The sequence below is a fragment of the Sturnira hondurensis genome, unplaced genomic scaffold (genome assembly GCF_014824575.4).
Source record: "Sturnira hondurensis isolate 20B ecotype Veracruz unplaced genomic scaffold, ASM1482457v3 Scaffold0009733, whole genome shotgun sequence".
NCBI lineage: Eukaryota > Metazoa > Chordata > Mammalia > Chiroptera > Phyllostomidae > Sturnira > Sturnira hondurensis.
Window position 1 is genome coordinate 6,672,793 of NW_028082364.1, and position 24,836 is coordinate 6,697,628.

Genomic DNA, 24,836 nt, shown 5'->3' on the forward strand with positions numbered 1-24,836 from the left:
AGCGGAGGGTGGCCTCGGGTCCGGGGCCCCAAGCCCTGACCCCATGCGGCCCCTCCGCCTCCAAGTGGAAGTCTGCCTTGAGAGGCAGACAGGGCAGGCGGAGAGCAGGGGACCTCGTAACGAGGTCATCCTTTCCTCTGACCCCGCCACGGCGGAGGCAGGGCACCCGAGCTGTCATCTGTCTGCTTCCCACGGTCATCAAAGCCGTGTGCCAGGCGGGGGGACAGGAATCTGGAGTTGGAGTGCAGTCGGAGCCGGCCAGCTCCTGCTTGCTCTCTCTCTGGCCTTAAAGTGAACCCTGGCGGTTCCCAGGGCGGGTGAGCACGGCCAGTCCAAGTGAGCTCAGTACCACGCCCGCGCGGCATTCCACCATGGTGGGAAGGGCGTCGAGGAAGAGGAGGACGACAGGAGGCTTCTGCGGGCAGCCCTCCAGCTGTGAACCCAGGGGCCAGTGCAGGACTTAGTGGTGCCTCACCACAGCTTGGGGGGGGGGGCAGGCAGTGTCCAGCACAGGCGGGGGCTGGGTGCCATCAGAGGAGGGAGGGTCTGCAGGGCCCTATGTTAGTCCCTCCAGCGGCCACACCCAGCACGACAGGCTGGGCAGCGTCAACCACTGAAATTTATTTTTTCTCAGTCCCGGGGCTGGGGTTCCAAGACCAAGGCGTCAGCCGGGCTGGTTGCTCCAGAGGCCTCTCCCCTTGACGTCTAGGCGACCTTGACTTCCAGAGGACCCGCCCCCTTGTCCTCACACGGCCATCCCTCCGTGCCTGTCTGTGTTCTAACCTCTTCTCCTTACCGACACCAACCCCGTGGGATCAGACCCCAATCCAGTGCCCTCATTCCAGGTCCACGCCGCCTCCAAGACTCCATCTCTGAGCATTGTTGCCCCTTGGGTTCCGGGAGCTGGGACACCCACATGGGAATTCTCAGGGAGACAACTCAGACTGTGACCCCCCTCCTGAGGGACTTCGACTCTGGAGAGGCTCCCACGCCAGCCCCCACCCTCACCAGTGAGATGGCTCCCCAGGGCTGGCCCGGCTTCCAGACTCGGATTCCAGAGCGGACCCGAGGAAGTCGGCCAGTGCGCCGAGACTCTGAGACTTAAGACAGCAAGCACCCTTAGGTGAGGATGCCGGGCCGCATCCGGGAACCTCACACTACCTGGGCGGCCCCTTTCATTAGAACTCACAGTTCCTCTGGAACGTGGGTGATTCATCCAGTCCGCAGAGGAGAAAGGGGTGGTCCCAGTGCACCGAGCTCTGAGAGCACCCACCTTCCCGGTCTCGGGTGTCCTGGCCTGATGACCCTGGCGGGAGAGGAGGAGGGGCCTGGGCAGGTAAGGTCTGTTCCCACATGGCAAGCGTCAGGTCTGGAGGGGGCTCTCGCCCTCCCCTCCCTGTCTCCTCTTTCCTTCCTGCCCTTGTTCACTGTGCTCAGTGCTTTCACGGTCGGCCTTTCGCTGTCCAGCTTGGCGCCGCGGGGAGGCAGTGCAGCTCTCGGGAAAGCCATGGGCCGGGCTCCTCCCACCTGGCCTCTGCCGGTAGGCACCCCGGGAATGTAGCAAACTCCCCGCTTCCCTGAGCTCCGCCCCCTCTGCAGCGTGTGGTTGGCGTCGTCTACTGGAACTGTGAAATGCAGGCGGCCCGCGGCTTCGGGGGCTCCCTGAGCACCCAGCACACTGACAGCTCCGTCGGTCGCTGTCCCGCTCCCTCCTCAGCCCTCCTCTGGGTTTCACCTCGGTCCCCAGCCCAGTCTGCTCCCTGGGTAGCTGGGGAGGCCGCCTGACTCACGGTCCCGCCACGCCGCTGGGTCTGATGAACACGCGGAGGGGCGGCTCCCTCAGGTGCGCAGTCCTTTGGGTTTGGGCCCAAAAGTGGATCCAAGCGACCACCTCATTCTGGATGCAGAACCAGCCCCGTCCTGTCCCCCACACCCAGCAACTCCCTCCTAGCGCCCTCCCCTGACCCCCACCCTCCCCCCCACCCAACACCACCTGCCGGGTTCCGACACCGGCATCTTCTGTTTTCAAGAACCTCGTGGCAGCGGAACCCCGTCCTGTGGAGCCCTGCTCTCAAAGGTTCATCCACGTTCTTGCGTGTCCCAGTTGCCGGCTCCGCAGCATCCCCGGTGCGGTGGCCGTGCCTGGTCACTCATGGTGGATGTGGGGGCTGCTTGCAGCTCTGGGTGGTCAGGCAGGGAGCTGTTATAAACGTCCACGTGCCCGCTTTGGGGGGAACATCCGTTTTCATTTTTCCGGGGCAAGTGCCTGAGCCTGGCATCGCTGCAGAAGTTTGCGTTTAACTCCGTAAGACACTGCCAAGGCTGCTTTTCGGCACGGCGCACGCCGTTTGGTGGTCCCGCCAGCAGCCGTGCGAGCAGCCCAGCCGCGCCACCTCCTCCCCAGTGTTGGAGCCGGCAGAGTGTTTGGTGTTGGGGGTGCCACTGGGAATGTCAGGGTGTCGTGGAATCTCATCACGGCTTCACTCTGCCTGTCCCCCCCCCCCCGTGGCCAACGAGGGTGACGCCTTTGTGCATCCTTCTGGTAAAGCGTCTGTCCAAGTCTTTTGTTCATTTTAAAATTTTTCCCCTTAGTGCTCCGGTCCCATTTATGTTCTGGATACAAGCTCTTTGTCAGACAGGCGATGTGCAGGGCACCGCCCCCCCTGTCTGCAGCAGGGCTTCTTTCTTTATCCGGGTCTTTTGCAGTGTTTTTCATTTCCAGGAGGAAGTCCAATCTGTCCACTTTCCCTTTCATGAGCCGTGTCCTCCTTGTCTTGTCCAAGAACTCTTTGTCTGAGCCATAGCTGCAGATGTTCCCTGTCGTCTCCTAACAGCTGTATCGTTGTACGTTTTATACCTGAACACGTGATCGGCTTTGCGTCCGTTTTCACCCGATGGGAGGGTGTGGGTTGACGCTCAACTTTTTGCAGACGGGTTTCCAGGTAGGCCGCCATCAGTCACTGAAAACACCTTCTTCTACAAGCGGCGTCTGAACCTTTGCCGAAAAAACCGATCAACTGGCCGCACTTCCGTGGGGTCATCTCTGGAGTCCGTCCGTCGGTCCCTCCACCAGCGCCGTCCCCTGTTGGCTGCTGCAGCTCCGTAGCAGTTTCAAAACCAGGTTTTCCAAACTGCTGTGACTGTGCTGACGTCCGTGTGCTTCTGGGTCAGTTTTAGTGCTGGTCTGTCCCTGTTGAAAATCCTGCCGTGACTTTTATCGGATGTGGGTCCAGTGCAGGTGTAGGGGCAGCAGGGTCCACGTCTTCGCCCTGCGGAGTTGTCAGGTCCTCCGGCACAGGGCGCCTCCCGCTCACTCCGCCTCTGCCTCGACCGCCGGCGTTTGTTCGGGGCACAAACCCTGCGCCTGTTTGGGGACATGGTACCGGGTGTTTTGCTTTCTCAGAGCTCCTTCAAAACAAACCAGGGCGCTGCACTGACTGCCTGGGGGGTCCCAGGCGAGGTGGGAGAGGGGGCAAGGAGGGCCCTTGGCCCTGGATGTCTTTCTTGAAGTGCGAGGCTCAGGCTGGACATGGGACACCCAAGGGCATCTGACCCTCATCCCGTACGGTGGGGCCCTCACCAGTTGGCACCTGGACACGGTATTCTCAGTATTCTGAAGTAGCTGAAGGTCGTATTGGTCTTTGGGTCTATTTCGTACCTTTTTTATTCTTTTTTATCCTCACCCAAAGACATTCTGTCATTGGTTGGGGGCAGGGGGAGAGAAACATCCATCTATTGCCTTTCTTTTTTTTCTTTTTTTAAAATATATTTTATTGATTGTGCCATTACAGTTGTCCCATTTCCCCTCCACCCTGCACTCCTCCTCCCACCCACATTCCCCCCTTTAGTTTATGTCCATGTGTCACAAGTTCTTTAGATTCTGTATTTCCCATATTATTCTTAGCCTCCCCCTGTCTATTTTCTACCTACCGTCTATGCTACTCATTCTCTGTACCTTCTCCTCCTCCCACTCCCCTGTTGCTAACCCTCCATGTGATCTCTATTTCTGTGTTTCTGTTCCTGTTCTAGTTGTTTGCTTAGTTTGCTTTCATTTTAAGTGTGGTTGTTAATAACTGTGAGTTTGCTGTCATTTTACTGTACATGTTTTTTATCTTCTTTTTCTTAGATAAGCCCCTTTAACATTTCATATAATAAGGGCTTGGTGATGATGAACTCCTTGAACTTGACCTTATCTGAGAAGCACTTTATCTGCCCTTCCATTCTAAATGAAAGTTTTGCTGCATAGAGCAATCTTGGCTGTAGGTCTTTGGATTTCATGACTTGGAATACTTCTTTCCAGCCCCTTCTTGCCTGTAAGGTCTCTTTTGAAAAATCTGCTGACAGTCTGATGGGAACTCCTTGGTAGGTGACTGTCCCCTTATCTCTTGCTGCTTCTAGGATTCTCTCCTTCATTTTGGTCTTGGCTAATGTAATTATGATGTGCCTTGGTGTGTTCCTCCTTGGGTCCAACTTCTTTGGGACTCTCTGAGCTTCCTGAACTTCCTGGAAGTCTATTTCCTTTGCCAGACTGGGGAAGTTCTCCTTTATGATTTGTTCAAATAAGTTTTCCACTCGTGGCTGTTTCTTTCCCCCTTCTGGTACCCCTATCATTCAGATGTTGGAATGTTTAAAGATGTCCTAGAGGTTCCTAAGCCTCTCCTCATTTTTTTGAATTCTTGTTTCTTCATTCTTTTCTGGTTGGATGTTTCATTCTTCCTTCTGGTCCACTCTGTTGATTTGATTCCCAGTTTCGTTTCCATCACTATTGGTTTCCTGTGCATTTCCCGTCATTTCAATTAGTTTAGCCTTCATTTGTTCCTCTAATTTGTGGCTAAAATCAACCAGTTCTGTGAGCATCCTGATCACCAGTGTTTTGAACTGTGCATCTGATAGGTTGGCTATCTCTTGGTTGCTTAGATGTATTGGCTCTGGGGCTTTGATCTGTTCTTTTGTTTGAGCCTTTTTTGGGGGGGGGTCTGGTCGCAACTGTTGGCTATGAGGGGCGGAGCCTCAGGTGTTCACCAGGGCGGGTCAACCCAAGTGGCTGGGTTGTGACGCTGTATGTGGGGACAGGGTCAGAGAGGGGCGATGACATTTGCTCCACTCTCTGTTGCACCCCAGTCCCTTCCACTGCGTCCCCCAAGCATATTGGGCCTTTCTGGCACTGATTCCCAGGAGGGTGGGCTTGTGTGCAGTCTAGGACCCTGTAGGTCTCTCCAACGAACTCTCCTATGAGGGTAGGAGTCTCTCCCTGCGCCTCGACCCCCACAGGTGTTTTCAATCAGTGTTTTGAGGCTTTCTTTTCCGGCACTGGGACCCTGGGTTGCACAATCCATCTCGCTCCCCGGTTATCTGCGTGCGAACGTGGGGCCGCCCCGCCTCTCAATCACTGCCTCGCTGGGTCTGCCCGTTGCCATCCCACACCCGGGTCTGCCAGCCACCGCCTGGGTGCCCAGGGTCTGCCCAGTGCTGCCTTGCGCACCGGGGGTGCCTTGTGCGCCCAGTGTCACCGTTTCCTGTGCCACGACCCCTCTCCACTCATCCGCCGGACTCTGCCCCGCCTACCAGTCTAGATGAATGTGTCCATTTTACTTCATTGGTGGTTGGACTTCCACACAGTTCAATATTCTGTAAGTGCTGGTTGTTTTCTTGTTTCTAAATTGTTGTTGTCCTTATTTTGGTTATTTCAGGAGGCACAGTGTGTCTACCTACGCCTCCATCTTAGTTGGAAGTCCATTTGTTGCCTTTCATACCAGCCCTGAGCTGAGATCGAACCCACAACCCAGGCATGCGCCCTGGCTGGGATCGAACCTATGACCTTTTGGTCTGCAGGACCACATCCAACCCACTGGGCCACCCAGCCAGGCCAATATTTGGTTTATTCTTCTTTCTAAACATCCATGCCTGAAGACATTCTTTTCAAATCCACGTGGACTATAGCCAGAGCCACAGTCTCCCTGACGGACGTGTTAGTGCCCCCGGTGCCTCCTGCAGAGAGCCGCGCTGAGAGTTGCTCAGCAGACCTCTTTCGGGGCACAAGAAAATGTGCTGCAGTTTGGGGGTATCCCACACCTTCTTCCTTCACTTGAAAGTGTGTCTCGGAGCTCTCTCTGCATCAGTACGAACCCCACCCCATTCACGACACCCTCAAGGTCTTCGCCAAGGTGGGGAAGCGCCGAGTTTCAGGTGGTCAGTCCCGCGTCCATGGGCATTTAGGATTCCTTCCTGGCCCGCTCTTCCTCGGCGACACACACCTCGGAGCAGAGAGGTGGCTGCGTCTCCCGGCCAGGCGCCCACGCGGAATTGCCCGTCTAGGGTACATGCACTGGGTCACAGGGGTATTGTGAGATTTCCCCCCCAAATGGCCTGGACAGCTTATATTCTCACCAAGACAGTGTGAGAGTATTTTTTTCCCCCTGCACCTGGGCCAAAACTTTGTACTACCAAGACCAAAAAAGTGTCACCACTCAGATTGCCAGAACACATGGACGGACTGCTGACCGTGCCCGGGGCACAGCTGCACAAAGTCTGGTGATGTCCGTGGACTCGCACAGCCCCACAGCGACCCCTTGGGGCGGGGTCCAGGGTTGTTCCAGCTCCACCTTGGACGAAACTCAAGCGTAGAGCGGACTCTCGTCATTGTCATCATTGGGACTATGCCCTTAATTCCTCCCAGCCTGATCCTGGCTTCACGGTCACGGTCACAGAGGCCCTCATGCCCTGCAGATCATCTTTCTTCTTTTCTTTCCTGCCACATCCTCGTCTTCTTGTTGGTGCTCTGCACAGTTTTTATCTCCTATATCACGGGTGCGTTCCTGGCCCACGGCTCACACTTTTGACTCAGTCGCGCTGTGTCCTGTCATATGCCGTGTCCCGTCGTACGCTGTGTCCCGTCGTACGCTGTAATTACGTTGGACTTCAGGGCACCCAGGGTCTCCCTAAGGACACACTGGCTGACTGCGCCCTGCTTAGGAATTCTTTCCTGTCCCAAGACTCTGGGCATGTTTTAAATGCATTTCTTCTAGTGCTTTTGGAGTTCTTTGTTTATTTTCTAATTTGTTCTTCTAAGTCGAACTTATTTTTGCAAAGGGGTATATCAGTCTCTCCAAAGTGTTAGCGAACCGTCCCAGCGGTCACCGAATCCTGCTTTTAGTCCTCGCACTGACGTGCCACGTGCACCCTGGCCAGGCACCAAACTACGAACGCCGTCAAGCTGTTCCCTAGATTGTGTTCATCGATCTGATTGTTCAGGTGCCTCGGTGGCCTATGGTTCCACAATGTTTTAATAGCCAGAGAGATAGACATCATCTTGGGTTTAGCCAGCTGGCCGAACTCTGGTTAGTTGTATCAGTTTATGACATCACTGTTGCTCCTTTTTAAAATAATTTTTAATGTACGTTCTTACAGTGCTTCCGGTGTATAGGTTGGAGACAGCATTCTTTTGTAGTTTTTTTTTACTGTTGTCCACGTGTCCTTAAAACTAGTCTGTCCTCTCCGTTATTGGGTGCAGAGTTCTGTTGGTCCACTGGGGCAAACGTCAATTATTTTTACTCCTCTGACTACGTGTATGTGTCCCCTTCCTGGGGGCTTTTTGAAGTCTCTTACTGTGACAGCGACTTTGCCGGTTCCTTCCTGCCTGTCTCCAGGTTCTGCTCCGCCTGCGCGTCAGAGCCGGGCTGTGAGGCCCAGGGACATTCGTGGAGGAGCGGGCTCCTCTTCTCAGCGTAAAACTCTCCTTTGTCCCTTCTGGCGTTTTCCGCTTCAGTCCATTTCCCTGTTGGCCCGTCTCTAGTTGCGGCAACTTTTGGTACAATGGACTTGCGTTTAATATTCTTAATCACGGTGACTTGGATTTCCCATCACTTTTTTAGCTTCCTGCCTTTTGTAGAGTTGACCGAATCTTCTTTGTTCCGTTTTTCCTGTGGTGGTTTGCTCGTCAGTGTTTCTTATCGATCTCCCCCCCCCCGCCGTGACTGTTTCCCTTATTGAGAGTGGGCCGCTAGAGTCTCTGACTGTCACAGCGGAGCGATTTCTCCCTCTAATTCAGCCCATTGTTGCGTCGGATGCCTCGGGGGCTCTGTGGTTCGATGCACGTGTGTTTGTAATTGTTATATTCCATCGATTTATCGACCCTTTTAGCCACGTAAAACGTCCTTCTTTGTGCCATAACAGTTTCGACTTAAAATCTATTTTGGCTGACGTCCCGGTAGCCATGCCGCTCTCTCTGGCCGCCATGTACCCGGAATGTGTCTCTCTCCCATCTTTACTAAGACCCCCCACTAAGGACCACAGTGCAACCTAACCACCCCACGGAAGACCTTACCTTCAACGACACTTCCGTCCTGAGGGACAGGCGGTGGGGGTGGCAGCGTGGGTTTGGGGGACACAGTTCCGATCCCAGGAGGCAGTCTTCCCCTCGGGATGCTGTCCCGTCTGCTGCTGGGAATTGTTTGGTGGTGGTTCCATTGTGAGTCTGTGGATGATAAACATTTTGAGTCCTTGCATGTGTAACTATATGTGTGTGTGTGTGTGTTTCCTTCTTCCCTGGGGTCCCTGTTTAGCCAAACGTAGAATTTTAGTTTGCAAATTATGTTTGCCTGGGGCTCTGGAGATACCACCCCACGGCCTTCTTGGTCCAGGGCTGCCCGGGCCGGCTGGACCCTGTTTCTCGTGGGTAGCACGCATGGGGTCGGCCGGCCCTTGGATTGCCCCTGGAGCCTGCTGTTCCCACATCCTCCACCACAGGCTCCCTCCTCCGGCCGCTTCCCGGGGCTCCCTGGGCCCTTCTCAGCTGAAAACTCCCCTTTTCCCCAGTCCCAGGGCTTCTCCCAGGGTTGCTCCGTATTCATCTCCCTCTCCATCCTCTGTGTCTTCTCCGCCTGGGTCGTCTGCTAGACAAATGCTGGGACGTCTGGCCCCCTCTTCCGTGTCTCCGGACCCTCCTTTTGCCCTGCCCAGCCCTCTCCTCTGGGTCCTGGGAGAACCACTCAGTTCGGCCTCCCAGCCCCGTGACCCAGCCGCCGGCTCTGTCCTTCCCGCGCACCCAGTCCGCCTGCTGGCTTTTGCTCCGGGGACACTTCAGATGTCGGGGGGCTGGTTGGGCCTGGGGTCTCTCCCACCTTCCTGAGGACGTTCCAGGTGCCTGTTCAGGGGACGTGTTCTGCTGCTCCCTCCGTGCACAGACCCCTGGTGGGGATCTGTTTGTCACACTTGGTTGTTTCAAAGGTCATGTCTCTTGGCGAGAGGTCGGTACCCACACTGGGGGCTCTCCACGGCCTGTCTGCCACGGCTGCCTCCGTTCCTGGCGGCCTTTTGTGAGAAAGGGGCCCTCAGGCAGGATGGGGAGGAGGGTGCTTTTCTTGGCTCAGAGGTTCCCTGTCCCTCCCCCCAGACACTGCCCCGGCTCTCGGACCACCGGGCCCATCCGTGTGAAAACAGCGCCGTGCTTTGCATAGGTCAGCCGGCCCAGCTACGCCCACCCCTGGCAGGATTCTAACTCACCTCGGGGTCACTCCTGTGTCTGACACTTTCAAGCTTGGAATTGGGCCCTCCTGTTCGGACTTAGGATTTTCCTTCCAGTTCTTAACAAAAGACTCCACTGGGCAGGGGGTGGGAGGGAAGGAGACCTGCATCGAACACGGTGGGCCCCCTTCATCCAATCCTACATTATTTTTTTTACCTGTTCCATTATCGAGTCACTCTGAAAATACACTTGATCAGAAACCCAAGGCTTCTTTTCCCGTCTCCTTTTCGTTTTCCCACAAGTCCCAGCCACGCCAATTCTTCCCTCCCCCGTCCCTGTATACTTTTTTTAAGGCGCGCTTTGAGCACTTGACTCCGGTTTTTTACCGAATTCCATCTGTGGTTTGGGCCCTACGTTCTTGTCTGTCGGATCCCTTTGAACAATGACAAGTGCATTTATCACATTCACTGGCTCCTCCAACACCGTGGGACGTGACGCTCTGCCAAGATTCCTCTTTCTGTCTCCGCTGACCTCGCCGTGGAACCGGGGGCACCGCAGGGCCAAGCAGCGGCTCTTGGACTCTCCTGGGAGGCCCGGCCCCAGCTTTGTCTCTTTGTTCTACCAGCGTGTGTACAGACCGAGCTGCCGCCGCTGCCCTTTACACAATGCTATTCGACAGCTGAGAGCTCTCCCTTTGGGAGAGACCCTCTGTCGACATGCTGTTATCTTAACCGCTAGGTTATCATAGAAAGTTGGTCGGAACCTCACCCAAGGTGTGCTGTTGAGCCCGGCAGGTCAGGGCAGGTTGCCTGCCTGCTGGAGTTTCTCAGGGGAGGGACTCGAGGCGACGTCCTGGGGGAGGGTGTGGAGTTCTGTTCACATACTCCCTCCGACGAGGAAGCGTTTGAGTCCACGAGGACGTGCGGATCGGACTCAGCCCAACGCGGTTCGGCAGAGGCTGGGAGTTTGAGCTCACAGACTGAGGAGGGCCTTGCTCCAGCTGCTGGTGGGGCTTCGTCAGACTGTCCAGGCCCCTGCATTGCCCACGCTCCCTGCCCAAGCTCAGCACCGCCCCACCACCACCATCTGGAAAGGGCCCAGAAAATGCCACCCTCTAAAATTCCACCTGACAGTAACTGGGGGGAAATGAAGGAAGTGGCCCCCAGCGTGGGCCACCCGCCCTGAAAGGTGAACAGAGCTGGGTTGCTCGGGGGACAAGTGCCTCCGTACACCCCCTCAACAGACACCGAGCTGATGTGGAGCAGGGTGCACCGCTCCATCCGTAACAGCGACTGCTTCGTGGCGGAAGGGGTACTGCTTCCCGACCAGCAAGGCTGCTCCTCACCTTCGCCATCCTGGGAGAGCGCGGCCTGAAGCTGCAGACAAGTCCCCGCCTTCAAAACAAGCACAGGAAGTCCTGGCACGAACACGAGTCCACCGGCCTCCGATGGCTCGATGGGCACGGGCCCTGAGATGGGGCTTCTCGCAGCGCTGGGCTGGCCAAACGGTCCGCGTGGTTTTTCCGTAAAACAGGAGACACATTCTTCATATCCACCGATAACTTTACCGATGTGGACATTTTGAAGGTGTCGGCTATCTCTCCCGCGTGGTAGAATGTTGACTGTTCTCATTGAATGTCTCAATTTGATCGCTATCAACTCCTCCTGCTCTACCCGACCGGGGAGCGTCGCCCAGCAGGATATCGCCAGCACGAAACCTTGCAAACCAGTTCCGACCCGCTCGCTCAGTCACAGCACCTTCTCCATACACCGTGCCAAACCTTGCTTGGTTTCAGTGGCATTTTTACCTTTCTTGAAATAATAAACCGTAACATGCCGAAAATGCTTCTTTCCTCCCATCTTCATTATTGAAGCGGCTACACAAACGTTCCCCCATTTTGAATACGGGGTTTTTTTTTAATGCACGCTGATAGGATAGCCGTCACCATACAATCTAACCAACGTGTTTCAAATGAAGTGAGAGAAAACTAAGCGCTACCAGAGCCACGGGAGGGGAAAAACAAGCAAGGTTTTCACCAGCCCCGTCTACACCCACGAGTTGCTTCATGAAACAGGGGTTCGGGGCTCAGACCCGCTGGGAGAGGCTGCCGGCGCCCCCTTCCCTGGGACACCCCGCGGGAGGCTCTCAGAGCCCCTGCAGGTTTCTGACACTGTGTCACACGGCCCACTCCGCGCTTCTTTTTTTTTTTTTTGGCTGGCCGCACTTAGAGGGAAATTCTGACCCTAGGAACCTAACTTCCCTTCCTCTCTTCCCTACTCGTCTGTGGGTGGGTAGCCTGCTCCTTCGCTCTGTCAGAACACTCCAGTCACTGCCATCGAACCTCCTGTCACAATGTCTTAATACAGGTTTATTCGTATATTATTTATTTCACACCGACGTCCCGCCTCCCCCCACCGCACTGCAAGCTCCTTGCAGGCAGGTTCACACCTACTTTATTCTCCTCTCTGAAATCAGTGCTGAACCATGAGCAGCACACAGTAGGTGCTCTGAAGTCAGCGCTGAACCACGCCCAGCACACAGTAGGAGCTCTGAAGTCAGCGCTGAACCACGCCCAGCACACAGTAGGAGCTCTAAAGTCAGCACTGAACCATGCCCAGCACACGGTAAGAGCTCTAAAGTCAGTGCTGAACCACACCCAGCACACAGTAGGTGCTCTACAGGCTTTATTTCGGTCTCCAGGGGGAAGAATCCTGTGCAACACGCAGGATCTCTACTGAGTGCCCTGCACCAGGCGGGAGCTGAGCTGTCCCTGCGTGGTGCTCCACTTCCCAGCACGGGCCTCCCACCGGACAGCGCTCTGCGGAGATGCAGGCCTGTCCCTTCCACGCCTCTGCGCCGGCTGCTCTCCTTGCCAGGACCCCTGACCCCTGGCCCTGGTTTAGGCGGTTTCTTCTCATCATTTGGGCCTCGAATGGAGACTGACCACCTTGTCCATGGGCCTGCTCCTCTGTGCAACCCACATGACCTGTCAGAGCCAGGCTGTGTCCCTCCTGGTGCCAACCCCACCAGTCATCGGAGTGATTTACTCTCTTCTCCAGCCACACGTACCATGTGATGAGCACTACGCTGTCTTTTGCGTCTGTTCGCTTTCCAAAGCCCCCCACAGCCTTGGAGGCAGGTGTTCCTTCCCCCCATTTCACAGATGGGGAGACGGAGGGGTCCCGACCCCAGAGTCGGCCTCAGTGCCTGCTGGCCTGGCAGAGTCGGGGCAGGGGCCGAGCCCCCTGGAGTCCCCACTTGGCCCATGTTGGTGCCAAATTGATATTTGTCAATAGCCCAAATGTCCATCAACAGAGGAATGCACAGCTTAACATGGGCCATCTGTGCTGTGCACACTCTGCCACCGTGAGGGGCAGTGACACGCTGCTGCTCATGGACGAGCCGGGGGTCACGACGCTGAGTGAGAGAAGCCAGACACACAGGGTCGCGTATCCTGTGACTCCGCCAACACAGACTATCCAACAGGGGTCCACAGAGACAGAAAGCCGGTCTGGGGGGCTGTCAGGGTGGGCGATGCCCGCATTCCAGAACCTCACGGTCACGCAGGCTGGGAACACACTGAAACGCACGGGGTGGCACACCTGGAGTGGTGAGTCTTCTGACGTGTGTACGATGTGTGATGTCTGTGAAAACAGGTGCCTGTGCACACGCGGTGGGGAGGGGGCAGATCCGCGCGGAGGCAGACGTGGGCGCCCGGCGCTCCCCGCCTCTCTCAGGAGCCACCGGAAGGGCCGCCCACAGGTGGCAGGAGACGTCACCCTGAGCCATGTCCATTGCACATTTTCACACACCTGCAAACATGCCAGGCCGTTTGCCAGACTGCACCAAGCAGGACAGAGTGGGGGTCCCTGACCCCTGGGGGCTTGCAGGGCGGGCAGAGGTCTGCGAGAGGAAATGGCAGGGCTATGACCCTGGGTCAGGGCCCCCTCACTGTGAACTTGGATAGAAGCAAATGCATCTTTATTCTCATGGACTCTGATGAATATTTAGCACGTCCTCCCGATTATGCATTCAGGGGACACGCACCGCAGGGTGGGCGGAACTTGGGCTCCGTCGCTAGCAGAAAGCACACCCACTGTCATCGCAGCGGACGTCTCCACGCGCTGTTTGCTCAGCCCCGTTGGGAACCCTGGGGAGGTGTCCCCTCCGTGCCTGGCACGGGCTGGAGGGTCGGGTGTGTTAGAGTGTCGCCGTTTTAAATGACCAGATGACTCCGTTCTAGCCTCAGAGGTCCCTTGTCACCTTCTGTGTGTCCCTTTGTGTATTTAAAAACATGATTCCGGAAATGGCCCCAGATACCAAGTGGATTCGGAAAAGTTAGGAAGCCCCGCCCTGGGGGAAGGGTGCCCTGCCCCGGAAACCTCCCAGGTGGTTCCTGCAGGGCCAATAAGGGCGGGCGCAGCCGGAGGGTGGCAGGCCCAGGTGGCAGTGGGAGCCGTGCTTGCGAGGAGCGGCCACTGGGCAGGCCGCCGCTCACCGTGGCCAGCCCTCAGCCGGCGCAGACCAGCGTGAGTTGCCGTGTGTTGGGTGGAGGGCAGGTGGGCAGAGTTTCGCGGTCCTGGGAACAAGGACAACACACTCCCAAGGGAGAGACCCTTCTAACCAGCCCTGGACGGCCGCACCAGCCTTGGGGGACAAGCAGAGGCAGGGAGCGCCGAGGGACTTTCTGAGATGTGGGGCGAGGGCTGGCGAGCCCCTCCCAGCCCATCTGGAGTAGGGGGTGCGCTCGGCCCTGTAGGGGCGCACTCGGCATCAGGGGGGTGGTGACAAGTGTCACCCCGCTCCTGCGGAGGAAACAGGCAAAGTTACGAATGGAGCGTCAGCCGGAACTACAAGGTTCTTGGTTCTATTGGCCCGTGTCACAACCTTAATGTTGCTTAAATGCGGTCGGTGGTGTTTTTCTTACGGTTTCCCTTCTCTCCCCCACGGCTGCTAATATTTCGTGTCTCGGCTCCCCACTCTCTGTTGCCACCCATTATCCATTACTGTCACCGCCCTGCCAGGATGTCCTTGGAGGGGACTCTTAATGGAGCTGTCCCGGTTAAAGAAATTCAATGTGATTGAACTGCAGCACGGGATCAAAATCCAGATCCCGGAAGGGCTGGATGATAACAAGGTATTGGAGCATATTGCTTATTTATTACTGGCAGAAGGCAGGAAAACATTAGCATGGAAAACGCTAGAAATTAATCACGGCTGGTGATAGGAAACCTGGAAAAGTCACCTCCGTCTTATTATTCCCGACGTGTCCCCCGGGTTCCTCTCCCCAGTAGGCTTGCCTCCCGGCTGGCCCGCCGCCGGCGCAGAGGGGACAGATTACACCAGAAAAGGGGCAACTCTCATGTCGCCTGGTGTTTGAAAGAGGGTGGTCTGCGAGCTGACCTAGGTTCCAGCCCTGGCCCCACCACACGCTCGCTGCAACCTCAGACAAGTCTCCTGGCGTCTCCAGCCCCGGGGTCTCCAGCCTGTCCATCACACTGATTCTGAGCCCTTCCTCCCAGGGTCATCCTGGGGGTTAAATGAGCTGCTACCTATTCCTGTCTAGTCCCGTGACTCATGGTGGCTGTTGGGGACTGACAAAGACGCACAAGGCTGTCACTCAGCGTGCTCTCGATGGGCCAGCATTGCATGAAAAATGCAGAGTCCCAGGCCCCTCCTCTAACTCACACACACCCGTGTTCGAGCCCGCCATCAGCAGGATCCCTGGGGAGACAATGGACAGGAACATTTGAGAAGCCCAGAGGCGTGTCCTTGTGTGCACAGGGTGGTTTGTAGTGAACCAGAGAGAGGGTGCTCTGTGTTACGCCAAAGCCAGGAAGCAGGTTCATTCACACTGAACAAATTCACAGACTATTTGCCTGGGAAGGTGCCCGGGAAGTCCTTGAATCCTCCTCTTTGCAGATGAGGAAACCGAGGTCCCAATGGGTGACAGGTGAAGCATTTGCCTGAGGCCATGGGGCTGGTGAGGGGCTGCCAAATAAAACCACCCTCGATGCCTGGCCTGGAACTACAGCAGTAAACGGTTCAGCTCAGGAATCCGAGATCTGAGCAGAGCTCACCTGCAAAAAGGGGTATCTCTGCTCCAGTGCCGCCAGCTAGGGCAGCCCCCCCCAAAGGGGCTCCAGGGCCCCCTCCTGAGAGGACACACGGGCGTGGCAGGCGTGTCCTGGGGGACAGGCAGTGCCTCCACCTGTGTCTGTGGGTTGAGATGTTGCACAGACTCAAGGGGAAGAGGCGTGAGCCCCGCCTCCCAAGGGGAGGAGCGGTGCAGAACGCAGGGGCCGAATTCTTAAGCCTCCGCGGGTAGCCTCTAGGAGAACCGGGATTTAAACATAGGTTTTCCTAGCACAGAGCTCTCTCTACAATTCCAAGATCGAACTTCCCTCTTGATCGGTCCTTGGGGAAACGTTAGACCCTGTCAGCTTGATTCTGCATAGAAATAAAAATAACCCCCTCTTTTTGTTTGATAATTTGCACTGAGCGCCCAGGCCTAGACCAGCCCCCTGTCCCAGAGAGAGTCCCCAGGGGCTGTCATGGGGAAGCGGGGGTGGGGGGGGCTGGTGGGGGCAGCTGCCCTACCTGCCAGCATGGGGTGGTCTCAGGACTGTCTCTCAGCGAACACAATTCCGCAACAAGACCTGGCTGGTACCCAACTTTCTCCAGGTCCTGCTCCCTGCTCACCTGCCCCCCGCCCCACCTCCGGGCCTTGCCCCACCTCAGCACAGGCAGCTAGGGGAGTTCCTAGGCTTCCTGGCTTCCTTCTACTGGAGCCCTTCTCTTAACCCTCCCAGAAATCCCACCAGCATGAGCACTATGAGTCCTATTTTACAGACAAACCATTGCAGATCCCTAGCACAGAGAAGCCCAGGCGGGGGTCACGGCAGAAGCAGGGTGGGTGCTGAGTGTCGTGCTGAGTGTCGAGGAGCGTTCGCCCACTGCTGTCCAGCTCCTTCTAGCGGTTTTTCCACCAACTCCTTTGCAGAGGTTCTGGGGCCTCCCTCCCTCCATTCTGCGGTGGATAAAGGTAGCTGTTGAAAAAAGACAGAGCTGGCCAGGCCAGAGTGCCCAGGACCTCCCCACAGGCCGGAGGAGGGCACTTGTGACCCACATGCGATTCTTTGCCTGGGTTGGGGGGGGGTCTCAGCACCCTTCCAGGCCACCCAGGAACCTGGGGAGGGCGGGGGCAGGGGCAGGGGGAGCTAACAGGACAGCGGGTTCTGCTTTATACGGTGGGCCTTCTCCCCTCTGCGTCTCCAGGCTGGCTTCCATGGCGACTTCATTAGCAGCAAGCTGCTAATTGAATTTCGTATTTATGATCAGAAAATAAAATCATCGGACCTTTTTGAAATAGGGCTTTATGAGTTTTGGCTCCAGTAGCTGCGTCAGCAGTCAAGGGCCTGTGCTGCTCAGACCCGGGTTTCGACGGGAAGATAAATAATACAAACAGCCAGGGAGGAGGTGAACTCCAGGGGCCTGGGGCGGGGCAGACCTGGTCCCCCCCAACCCCCACAGCAATGCCTGACAAAGAGCTCCCCCCCCCCGCCCCCCGGCTCCCCTGGGCTTGCAGGGGCTGGGGCTTGGGCCTCACACAGCACAGCCCCAGTCCCAGGCAGGTGCGCTTCGTCTCCGGGGTGTCCAGGCTCCCGTGGGGCTGTTCTGGAAAAGCCACCCCTCCCCCACAGCCTCCCACTCCAGCCTGGCTCACTGGGTGCGTGTGCAGGAGGCGCTGGGAGGCTACAGCCTTTGACGTGTGACTGGGCCACTGCCACCTTCTCCGAGGGGTCTCAGAGCAGCCTTTCCTCCAGGGCCCAAAGGGACCCCCTCTTCTTGGTGGCTGCCCGTGAGAACTGGCTTCTTCTGCCCTTCCGTGGTGGCATCACCCCTGATGTGTCTCCACGGACGAGCCCAGAATCTCCTCGCCCCGTCACGGAAAGCTGGGGCACTTGTCCTCTCCCAGGGGGAGCCGTTGGAAGCCCAGAGTTGGAAGGGACGTCAAACCTTCCGGGCACCCCTTGTCCCGCTCCTGACCCGGGTACATGGTTGGACATCTTGCCCCCGAAATCCTCCCGTGAGTGGGCAGCTCCACTCAGCTTGCTTGTGGCGAGTTTAAGCTTCCCAATGTCTTCACTGCTGCCTCTCCCGTCTGGGCTGGACTTGCCCCCTGGGAAGGAGGGGGAAGAGGGCGGGGAGGAGGCCAGGTGCAGGCGTGTAAAAAGATGGTCCCCGCTCCGCCCCTAACTCTGTCTGGACCTCTGCGTTTAATGCCTCTTCCTCCAGACCCTCTTCTCCACTGTGGGGACGATGTGACCTATCCCACAGGGTGGCCACAGTGGGCACAACAGGACAGGAGGCAGAAAAAGGGCCCCCGAGGACACAGAGCGGGCACGGGGCCACGTGGGAGGGCTGCGGTCCTGCCAGGAGTGCCGTTACCGCCTGGCACTTGTGTCCCCTCAGCGGGCGGCCGTGGTGCGGGTGGTGAAGTGCCACCCAGGCCTGGGACACCATCACCTTGGGCTCTGACCGCGCAAGCCTGCGTCTTCCCACCACGCTTCCTCCCATTCAGCACTTTGGAGAACGGCGGGCAGCTTCCCACCAGGCTAAGCGCAGACCGGCCCCGGCACCCAGCGGTCCCACTCCCAGGTGTTTACTTGGAAGAAGGACTTGTGTTCAGTTGTCCCAGTAAAGGAATCTGGGACACCACCCAAGTGTCTATCAACAGGGGACAGGCAAACAGACTGAGGCAGGAGCCGAGGAACAGGCTGCGACACCCCGCAGGGGTGCGCCCCACCGGGCACCGCGCAGACTGGCCTCGCCCGGGCTGTGGTGCCAGCCGCACTGATAGAAACCGCAGTCTTGGCGCCTCGGGTGGGGGCGGGTGGAAAGGTCCTGGAGGGAACTTTCTGGGGTGTCGGCCGTGCTGACCCCTTGACGGGGGTCTCGTTTCAGGGGTGTCTTCTTTTTCAAAACTCACTGAACCCTACGCTTCCGATGCACACAGCGTATTGATCATACCGACATTTTTTTTAGAAGAGACCAGGGCCCGCACGCTCCCTCGGGGCCACTGCAGGCTGGGGAACAGAGCGGGTGAGGCTGACGTGGCCGGTCTGGGCTGTGTGAGTAGCAGGGCCATGGCACACGGTGGGGGAAACTTGACTCTGGCCGAGCTGGGGTGGAGGGGCCTGGCGGGCTTCTAGGAAAGGGGCGGGGCTGACGTCTGTGGACCACCTGGCTGTGCAGGGCGCTCCGTCCACCCAAGGCCCCCTCCCTGTCTGTCCCTGACAGTGTGCAGACTGCTAGCGGCCAGGGGGTGGGGTGCCCTGCTCTCCTTGACGACGGAGAGATGTCCAGAGAAGCACACAGTGCCGTGCTCGGCTCTGAGCATCTCTGAGGGAGGCTTGTAGGGGCATCTTCCAGGGATGTGCTAGCTCCCCACTTCCTGCCAACCGGCTCCCTCAGGGGGCAGTTCTGTCAGGGGACCCTGCTCTGCTGGGCGAGGGCCAGCAGGACAGACAAATCTGGGGTGACACTGGACCCCTGCCGCCCCCAGTGACAGACAGGGCCCCCAGTTCTCCGCCGCTTGATCTCTTGTGGTCTCCTTCTCTTCTCCCAGCCTCTGCTCAGAACCAAAATAAAAAGGGAAGTAGAGCAGCCCACCCCAGCCCCCACCTCTGCCCCTGCTAAAAATAGAGGCGGCCTCTGCATGGGGCGTGTGGGCTTCTGGGGAGGCCGCTGCTCTGCAGCCTGGGCGTCTTCTGGGGCCCGGCAGGCACCGCGCTGGAGGAGAGGGGGTCTGAGAGGAGCTCAGAGGGCCCCGCCGGCCGGGGCACAGCTAGTTTGCAGTCCCGTGAGTACATTTCCCAGGGAGCCTGTCCTCTCGCTCCGGGGCAGGCGGGTGCGGAGCTGGAGGAGCCGCGTCCTCGCAGAGGGACCCCCATCGGCTCTGCCCTCATCCACACCACACGCTCTCCTGGCTTCACGCGCCCTCCTTTTGATTCCGTAACCTCTTCAACCACATGGCGCCCCTCCCCCCGGGGCTGGGCATCCAGGGCCCGCTCAGGGCCCGCAGCTGAGCCAGCGGGGCCTTGGCAAATGCCCGATCACCGGTTTGGACAGAACGCTCCTGTTCTGCGGGCTGGTTTTGCTAAGGTTCTTCCATGAGGGGCGGTGCCAAGGCCGAGCCGCAGCTGAGGGCACAGGGGTGTTCCTGGAGGAAGGAGTGAGATTCCCATGACCTCGGCCGCGTAGAGAGGAAGTGGGTAAAGAATCTGGTTCCAGAAGCCGGGTCCCCGGCCTTTACGTGAGTCCTGCAGCCCTGCCCTGCCCGAGATCCCTGCCTTCCCCGAGGAGCCCCTTTCGGTCACGTCCCCAGAGGTTCAGTGAGATTCCGCCGTCTGCGGAGGGATACGCCAGTGGTGAACCATCCAATAGTCCGACCCAGGCCAGCCCTTCCCACCAGCAAAGCTGCTGGATAGACAACCCGGGAGGGAGACCGAGACCCCCAGTCTGGGAAGAGAGGCCCAGCATGGGGCCCGCAGCCCACCCAAAGGCAGGAGGACCAGGCCCCAGAGGGAACCTCACCCCACCCAGGACCCCTGGGAGGCACCTCAGGAGCAGCCCAGTTTCCTAATGAAACGCTCCCGCCCGTCCTGTGGACTTGAAGAAGGCTTCGCCGCCCCGGGGGGGGGGGGGGGGGGGGNGGGGGGTGCGGGGCGGGGAGTGTTGCTCCCTAGGGACCGAGTCCTCATAGCCAGGCTGACGTCACTGGTTTGAGGAAGTGCACCGGGGCGGAGCCCTGTCCTTTAAAGCGAGGAGAGCACGTGGCTCATTCCTGGTGTCCCCAGGTCGCCCAGCGGGTTAGCCTCCCTGGAGGCAGAGGTCCCACCACGCGGGGCGGAGGACGTCCCGGCCTGTCCGTAACGTTTGTGTGTGATGCCAGTGGCCAGCCTCCAACCAAGCCAGGCCTCCTACCAGAGTCCTCAATCCCTGGCAAGAGCAGATCGGTGACTGTCAGGGCAGCCAGGTTGTTCCAAACGACACCCCCACCCTCCGCCCACTGCTCTCAGGTGCCTGGGGGCAGTTTGGACGGTGCCTTATTTAATTACCGGTGGTTTGATCACTTGGCAACCCCCGCACCACCCCGCCCCCCAGGGCTTTCTGGTGTGCGTCTGAGGCGGGGGCTTGCACGGCAAAGGACCTACAGACTGACTGCGAGCAGGCAGCTTCCCGGGTTCCTCTCGGTGCGACTTTTGGGGACTCGGTAAAGTGTTTCCATCGTGACTGTGGAGGGAGTGTGAAAACAGCGGAAAAACACAGTCTCGACTTTCTGGTGCTCGGTCATAGAGAAAGTGAAAGGCAACACCCACCAGCCTCCAACCCCGGCAAGTTCATTCAAGGCCCTTCCACGCACAGAGGGTGGGTGAAGAGGGGGGCAGAGCCCTCCTTGGAAGGCACGCTGGTGTGTTTTGAGATGTTTTGCGACTCTCCCGGTACGTGGAAAATGTGAGTCCTCGTATTTTTATTTCTTTCTTTCTTTCTTTTTTGCCTCTCAAGCTCACGGCGTTTGAGCAGGGGAGCTGGCCTTTGGGAAATCAGTCAAGTTCATGGGCAAGTTGCTAAGCTCTCGGGAGCCGTCAGGAGGCGGGGTGACTGACACCCAGCTGCTAAGACGGGCAGGAGCCTGTCTCCTCTTTCACACCCTTGCTGCCTCCCGCCCGTTGCTGTGACTTGCTTCACTTCTCCTCTCCGCTCTGGGCCGTGCACCTGTGGGAGCTAAATCAAACCCTCAGTTCCTGTTCCCTTTTCTCTGCCCTCTCACCTACCCCCTCCCCAGCTGCCCTTGCTGCCTCCGCGGAGCTGTGTCCTTGACCCAGCAGCCCGCAGAAGTCCCCCTCCTGACTCCCACGGCTTCCAGAACCTCAGATTTAAAAGCCGCCGGAAGGCCACCAAGATGTGTGTGCGGCTGCCCCGGGGCTCCGGGTCCCCCTCACCCCACACTGTCCTCTCCCAGGCCTGTACCTGCTAGTCCCCCTCGGGGTGGATGATGCCCCCCACAGGGCTGCTTGCTGGCCGGGGTTAGCGCTGGTTCCGAATGTGACACCCCACGTGCGCTCAAGCAGTCACAGCTGTTGTCCCGTATTTTGTTTCACTGATTGAAGTGACACCCTTGTCACAAAGTTCACCACCGCAAAGTGGACCGTCGGTGGTTTTCAGCACCAGCGCGGAGTTGCGCAAACACCCTCTACCTCGTTCCCCAGCATGTGCGCACCCCAAAGGGAAGCCCCAGACCCAAGTGGTCGCCCCCAGCCCCTCTTTGGGAGCCCCTCGCCATCATCGCCAGCCCGCGTCCTGTCTCCGCCGAGTCCCCTTCTCTGGACGTTTCACATACACGCAGTCCGCCCTGTGGGCCTCTGGGGTCTGTCTGTCTTCTCCCTCTCGAGTCTGCAATGGACGCGGCGTGTGCCGTGGCTTCGCTCCTTTTTACGGCTGCACGGCGTTCCGTTGTGTGGACGAGACATCTCTATTTTAAGGTCACTGGTGTGGCAGGGTCGGGGCTCCCAGGACTGGGACGGGGAGCTGGGCAGTGGTGGGGGCTGGGGGGACCTAGCTTATCGCCAGGAAGCAGCAAAGACAATAGAAGCAACTTCGGGGTCTCTGCCCATTGCCCATGCCCACCCCCCAGGGCAGCTCCATCTTGCCCTGGACACTGGGCTTCAAGCGGCCCCTTGGAGTGGCCAGTCGGGGACATGAGCAGCCCCGGGCAGCCTTCCCGAGCTGCCCTCTGGTGCTGCTCCGAGCCCTTGATCACCTGAGTGATGAGAAATAACCCAGAGCCCATTGAAATGTGGGGCTGCAGGGGTGATGGGAAAGGAGGGGCCCCGTTCCCCCAGAGAGCTGTTTGTTTTGCCGTTAAGTGCGAGTCAAGAGTCCCACCCGGCGCCTCCCACTCCCCCTTCTCTCTGCCTCCCCCTCAGACGCCTAACACCTCACGTCTAATTGGACAGACAAACCTGTTTTCCCAGAGTAGCCAGGCTCCACAGACACCAGTTAACTGGCTCCCTTGCCAGCCTTTGGGCAGAAGCTCCAGGACACAGAATCTGACCCTCCCCACCCCGTGCCACCTAATCTCGCAGGAACCTCCTTGCCGCCAAACCTCAGCGATAAGAGCTCCAGTGGGGGCAGCCGGCTCTTTGCTCCTATGAGGGTCCCAGGGAATGGTGACGTTGCCACAAGACATGCAGAGGAAGGAGAGGGGAGGCAGATCGGACGTCTAGACCCTCCGCAAACTGGTGCCAGAAGGCCTGGGAGGTGGTTGTCCCTATTCGTCACTTTCCTGAAGAATAGTGAGACACTCGGCTAATTTTCCTGCCCAGCTGAAAACCCAACTCACTGCTGGACCCTGCGGTCTCCCATCGCCGGCGTCTTGATGGCCTGTTTTCTCCTGGGGAGCAGGGCTGCGTGCGCACAGTCCAGCATGGTTCTGGGTCAGGGGACAGGACCCCGGCGTGACCACGCAGAACCTGTGGAGCGTGGTTTCCCAGGTCCTCGGAGCCACGGGGGTCTTTCCTGAGGCTCCGAGCGCCTGCCTCTGCCCGCACTGTCTGTTGTGGGCTTCGTTCCTGGGTCATTCCGTCCCCCTCTGAGACTGAATGAGGGCCCACTGCGCTTCAGACACCCACAGATAGTACTGTTCCTGCTTGTCCAGGCAGGTGTCCCTGAAGGGGAGCTGGTAACAAAGTGTCTGTCCCCTTCCTATTACCTTTCACCTCCAGGGAGCGACGTGCAAGGCTCCCACCCAAGGATGCTGGCTCAGGCCAGGTGGACAGCATCCAGAGAGCCACCTCCCCATGAGCCAGATGGAGCCCCAGTGCCGAGAACGGGCTCCCCTTGTTGCCACCAAGGCCTCTGGGTCCTGGCAGTGACCCCGGGAAGGAGCACACAGATCAAGTCCATTATTGCCCCAGCGGGGAGGCAATGTTGGGGGGCAGCACCTGACGGAGCATCCTCCCGGCGGCGCCCAGAGCAGCCGGCCTTTCTGCACCGCGCCCAGTCCAGGTGGCTCTGTCCCTGCAGGTCAGAAATCGCAGGGATGCGAATTCCAGCCTCTGGTCCATGACTGATTGAGAGAGCAAGACAGACCGGCACTCAGACCCGAAATGCAGGCACAGCACAACGAGCCGGGGGCGGGTGAAGGGCAGGTCATACCTGGAGGCGATGGTCTCACCCACAAAGGGAGCTGCAACACGGGGAGGGGACCTGGCACTTGTCCATCAGACGTCACTTTGTAAATACTAAACACCAGTTTGCGCAAAAGTCTTGCAAGGCCATAGGGCATACCGGAAATAGGAGCTGGGTCCCGCCCCAAGAATGGTAAGCAACATGATAGACAGACAGGTGCTTCCGGAGGTGATTCCAGAAGACTCTGGGGCAGACGCTCCGAGTGTCATGGAGTTTGCCGCTGTCCTCTGCAGGGTCGACTCGGTGACATCAGGTGCCCCCGTGTGCACCCCAGCAATCGGAAGTGGGGGTGCTGCTCGTCCAGTCTGCACACCCATAGAAGCTCAGGCGGTGGCGCCACCCAGCAGCTCCAGAACCGCAGTCCGAGCCAGACTCTCTGCCCCCAGGCCAGGTCCTGTCCCCGAGAGCACAGAGGAGCCCGGCAGTGGGACGGTATCACTTCACCCCCAACCAGCACAACACGCTGTAGCCTCTCTGAACTGACAGACAGCCCACCTTAACAAAGTCGCTGCCCCCCAGCCCTCGGACCTCCGTCCTGCCCTCACACTGCCCCCCAGTCCTCTGCTACCTGGAAATGTGCCCGGTGACCTGACCTACAAGAAAACACGGCTCTGACCTCGAGTCCTGGGCACCTTGGGGTGACATGAGGAAGCCCAGGCTACTGCCTCCCGCACCAGGGTCTTGACCAGACCCGAAGGCCTCTGGAGAAAGAGGCGCTGTCCCCTGTGCCGCTGGGGAAGCCTGAGCTGCACACAGAACAAACGCCCTCCTCCAGCTGTCCCGCTGCGCGGGCACCTCCCCAACGTCACCCGTCGCCTCAGAGAATTCGAAAGCTGGAGGTGGAACGACTTCACCCCCGTACCACCGCCCTGTTCCCGTGTAAGAAAACCTGAATCTGCATTTTCTGGATACTGACCTTCAGGTCGATTGAAACCTAACGTCGGCAGAGTTATTTTCAGATACGCAAAAACGTGTGTCGGAGTGTTACCACGTTCACCTGTCCCCACGACATCTGATGAAGTGGGCAGCCCCACGACTGGAAACACAGTTTCAATTGATCGCCGCGTCGATCCTAAGTGTATTTTCCGTGCGTCTTATAAATCCCAAAGGGAGAGAC

General features: G+C 58.3%; 1 protein-coding gene across 4 annotated transcripts in view; it reads left to right on the forward strand.

Moving 5' to 3' along the window:
* Window positions 1–24,836, forward strand: part of CARD11 (caspase recruitment domain family member 11) — a 75,803-nt gene that overhangs the window by 12,349 nt on the left and 38,618 nt on the right. For 3 of the 4 annotated variants that reach the window (XM_037057909.1, XM_037057912.1, XM_037057911.1), the window contains exon 1: window positions 19,171–19,328. The exons of the other annotated variant lie outside the window; for it this stretch is intronic. The gene's annotated coding sequence lies outside the window, so the exon portion shown is untranslated. Of the gene's footprint in view, window positions 1–19,170; window positions 19,329–24,836 lie in introns of those variants that run through there. 4 annotated transcript variants of the gene reach the window in all.